Below are 4,586 nucleotides of genomic sequence, written 5' to 3'. Positions count from 1 at the left end.
TAAACTAAACACTATCCTCAATGTTAGAAAACATAAAGGAACGGTAAAGAATACTCCCCTAAAGGTTTGATGAATCTGGTGAAGTGCTAGTCCTAACCTTCATCCTCATCATCCTCATTGTCAATTGTAAGAGAAATTTTTTTTACTAAAAAAAATAATTAAATAAAATAAAAATAACTAAAAAAATAAGAGTTTCAAAAGCTTGGGTTGCCTCCCAAGAAGCGCTTCTTTATAGTCAATAGCTTGACTTTGGTTGAGGTTTGAGTTTGCGTGGAAAAAGCTTGAGGTGTGAAAGTAGCCTCCTCCTAAGATGAGAGCGTAGTGCCTTTAACTCAAGATTTGATGCTTGCTTAACCTAAGGTGGTGAAATAGGCTAACTTTTATCTAACTTCTCAAATTGAGTTCTTCTTGACTAATGCGTTTTTGCTATAACTGTAAAGCCCGACCTTATAAAATACTTATCTTGACATACATGTGATGGATAACATATTTATATACTAGAAAAGCCACGAAAAATCGACAAAAGTCGGTACTGTACCTAGAGGTACAATAAAGTTGATCTAAGCCTCGAACTAGGTCAAATAGGGATTTTAAGGTGAAATTCAAAATTTTAAAGTTCATGAATGACTTAAAATGGTGATTCAGAGTTCAAAGATCAATTCAGAGTCAAACTAGAATTTTCACTATCCAGGGGCAAAATAGTAATTTTGTCACCTTGAGGGCAAATCGGTAAATTTTCACGCTCGACAGTTGTCAAGATCAAGAGATTTTATTCATCATAGAAATGGATAAATATGAGAAAATGTGTGGTGGAGAATTAAAGAATTAAAAGACAAATATTTAAAGTGTGGACCAATCACAAAGTGCCACGTGTCAAGCTTATTATCTTATTATTAAGCTATAAAGATCAACATAGAATCAGCCCATTCTCACTATAAGGGTCAGCCAAGCAAGAAAACAAGAGAGGAAAGAAAGAAAATAAGCAAAACAAACAATAGCCAAGAAAAGTTCAAGGGAAAGTGTGAAAATCCAAGGAATTAAGTAAGGTAAAGTGAAAATTCTTTATTTTTACTTGAGATTTACAATACCCATGCTTTATTTTCTTATTTCTATGGTTGAAAAGCATGATTTCATAGTGAATAAGTGGTAGGCCGAATGGGTATGGTGAGAGAAATGATGTTGAAATTGTTTGATTTTAAGTTATGTTAGTGATTAAGGTTAGTTTAGCATATTTGAAGCAAAACAACAAGAAAAGAATCCATTTTCCCCTTGAATCTTCATTGGCCGAATCTTCCTTGATGTGTGTGGGTGATGGATTGTTATTATTTCAAGAGAAATGGCTTAAAAAATGATGAATAATGGTGAGAAAATTAAGTAGGAAAAATCACGATGTTAGTGCACTGTATCGGCCGAATTTTTCCATGAAGAAATGGGAGGGTTTTGATGCTGAAATTGATGTTATTTGAATAATGTTTGGTGAATTGAGGTATTAGAAAAGAAATGGAGTAATTTGGGATTAAATTGGACACGTTAGTAATTTAATCGGGTGATAGGCCGAATTAGGTCAATATCGCGTTTAAGCGGTTGACCGAGCATTCCGTGCATTCATTTAGATTTAGAGGGCCTGAAATAGTTTATGACAAATTGATACAAATTATTGAATTTTGTGTCATGTGTGATGTATAGGTGGTGAGCTATTTGATAAGGATAAAGAGATTACACCAAAGACCGGGACTAGGAGTATTTCTACTCCTAATACTGTGAGTAACCTTACTATCATCTTAATTATCTAGAGTGATTTTTATCCGATTTTGTGATTTCATGGAAAAATGACGTTAAATGATAAATCTTTATGTTTTATAAACAAAAATGTGATTAAATGAAATGATTTTATAAATTGTCTTGAAATTGAATTATGGTTTTGAAAATAGAGTAATTGGAGACCACTTGATGTGTTGTAATTTTATGGTTTTAAATTGAATGGCTTATGACAATATATGAGCATGAATGGCTTATGACAATATATGAGCATGAATGGCTAAACTAATTTTTGGTGTTAGAATTATTTGTACTGTGTATTCAGCCTTGAGAGGCTAGGTTGCGATAAATTACCATGTCATGCAGATAAAGATTTTATAACTCAGGTGGTAGATAAAATAATCCATAATTCCTGTAGTAGAGGTTCTGTGGACCAGCCTAAGAGAGGGGGCACAGAATCAGATATACCTTACCTCAATCGGAGAGCCGTGTGGAGGGCGTCTCTGGAGGTAAAGATTTGAGTGCACTTCACGTGGACCACCGCGTGAGAGTGAGACTCAGCCAACGCCAATGCATGGCTAGATTTTCAAATGTAAAAATATGTTCATGTGTGTACTACACTGATTAGCCTTGGTGGTCTCGATTAGATGCCTAGGCCAAGGCATCCCTGGGAATGATATTGGCAGGAGCCAAGTTTTGTGAAATACATAAGCCAAGTTTACTATTTGAGTAAATTGATTATTGATGTTATGAAAAACATACTGGAATGGAATATCTTGTCTCCATTTACTCGACTTTAGATGGTTTAGATGGTATCTGTTTACTCACTGAGATTTTATAATCTCACCACCCTCAATTCTCCACATTTCAGGCTCAGGATAGCCGGTAGATAGTCGATTGCATCAAGGACTTCAGTTAGCCTTGCATCGACAAAATTGTAGGTTCACAGACTTGCACCTTATTGGTTAGTTGGGGGCCCATATGTCACTGTAAAAATAATTTTATACTTCAGTTATCTGCTTTAAAGTACGTATGAATATATTTAGCTTTTATACCACAGAAATTATTTATGAATTTCTTTATAAATATTATTTTTTTAAAAAATAGAATATTTTATTGAATATCATTATTTTATTCAAACAATTATAATTTCATTTCAAATAATTATTTTAGACATCTAAATTTACTTTTAATTATGAAACATGTGTTTTTCACCCACACACCATGTTTTTCGCGGGTTTCGATATTTTCAAAGAAAAATAATGAAAATGCCCCTGTGAGCCAGAAAATAATATTATATTATTTTGATTTGGAAACGACTTATGATTTCTTGAAATGTGAGATTTAATAACTCTCACTCACCGGGGAGATGCGGAAGCTAATGCTAAGCCTTGCGGGATTTCGATCGGCATTTCGGGTAATAAGTGCCTATCGGGACATCGCGGCGGTTGTCATGGGCGTGATGGGAGTTCTGGGTCATGACAATTTTAGTGGTATGAGAGCATGGTTTAAAGATAAGAGATTTTGGTTTTAAAGCTTTGGATTTTAAAGTTTTTGGTTTTAAGGTCGTTTTAAGAAATCCACACTGACACTGCATGGCTCCGAGTTAGGTTAAGTCAAGTTAAATTGAATAGGATGCATTTGCATATAGAATATGAGGCTCGATTTAACGAACTACTGTCATATGTGCCTGACTTAGTGAGCACTGAACAAGATCAGGCCAACTATTTCAAGGAAGGACTCTGAAATAAGATTAGAGACCGAATGACAGTGACTGGTAAGGAGCCGCATAAGGAAGTAGTACAAATGGCTTTAAGGGCTGAGAAGCTCGCAAATGAAAATAGGAGAATGCGAGCTGAGTCTGCAAAGAGGAGGAATCCAAGTGTATCCTCCAACCAACCACCAAAAAGGGGCAAGGATTCACTTGTATCAAGAAGTAATACCTCTGTTCCAATAACATCTTCCCCATCTTCATTTTCACAGACACAACAGAGGCCTTCGAGATTCGGTAGGTCTGAGATGACTGTTTCTGGGAAAAGATCCTGAAGTTCTGATAAATGTAGAACTTGTGAGAATTATCATGTAGGGCTGTGCAGGGGGCCGGTACAATGTTTTCATTATGATCAGCCCGATCACATTAGGAGTAACTGTCCCCAATTAGGACAAGCTATTGTAGCTGCTCCATTCCCACTAGTTCGTACGGATATACAGGGGAGAGGTTTGGTTGAATCATAGCAGAGGCAAGGTGTGACCATACAATCCAGAGTGGAGAGTAACACTTCAGTATATCCACTTTCTAGACCACAGACTCATTCTTCGACAAGAGTTTTTACTATAACGGAAGATGAAGCACGAGTCCAATATGGAGAAACTTAGTAAAAAGTTAGATGAAGATGTGAGATAGTGACAAGGGATGTTAATATCAAACGAGGAGAATGTAAATAAAGGTTTCAAGAATAATATAGTAAATGAGTTCATATGGAATATTACGGTAAGAATTTCTTATTATATTGTGAAAATTAGAACTAAAAAATGCTTGAGGAATACAAAGTTCAAATGAATTTAAATCTTAAGTAACAAATTAATGTCGAAGTACAAGAAGGATACAAAGCAATATAGAGGCATGAAAGATGATTAAGGACAAAGGGATGACTCTGAGGAATTGTGATACTGCATCGTATTCAATGATCAAATCAAGATAGATCTTGGAAGCATAAATGGGATTATAAGGCATATACACATATGTGGGGTTAATATTGTGATCAACTAAAATGAAGAATGATTTTTAGTGAATTAAGATTCAAACTTAATATATGATGAGTGATGTA

The 4,586-nt window shown here is 35.1% G+C and overlaps 1 long non-coding RNA gene across 2 annotated transcripts in view; it reads left to right on the top strand.

The window, feature by feature from the left end:
• The window catches only part of LOC108663688, an 8,843-nt gene continuing 5,237 nt past the window's right edge, over positions 981 to 4,586 (top strand). For both annotated transcript variants that reach the window (XR_001929698.1, XR_001929697.1), the window contains exon 1: positions 981 to 1,046. This is a non-coding gene — a long non-coding RNA (uncharacterized LOC108663688). The remainder of the gene's footprint in view (positions 1,047 to 4,586) is intronic.

This window comes from Theobroma cacao, chromosome 10 (genome assembly GCF_000208745.1).
Source record: "Theobroma cacao cultivar B97-61/B2 chromosome 10, Criollo_cocoa_genome_V2, whole genome shotgun sequence".
Taxonomy (NCBI): Eukaryota; Viridiplantae; Streptophyta; class Magnoliopsida; order Malvales; family Malvaceae; genus Theobroma; species Theobroma cacao.
This window is presented reverse-complemented; position numbering and strand designations above follow the sequence as displayed.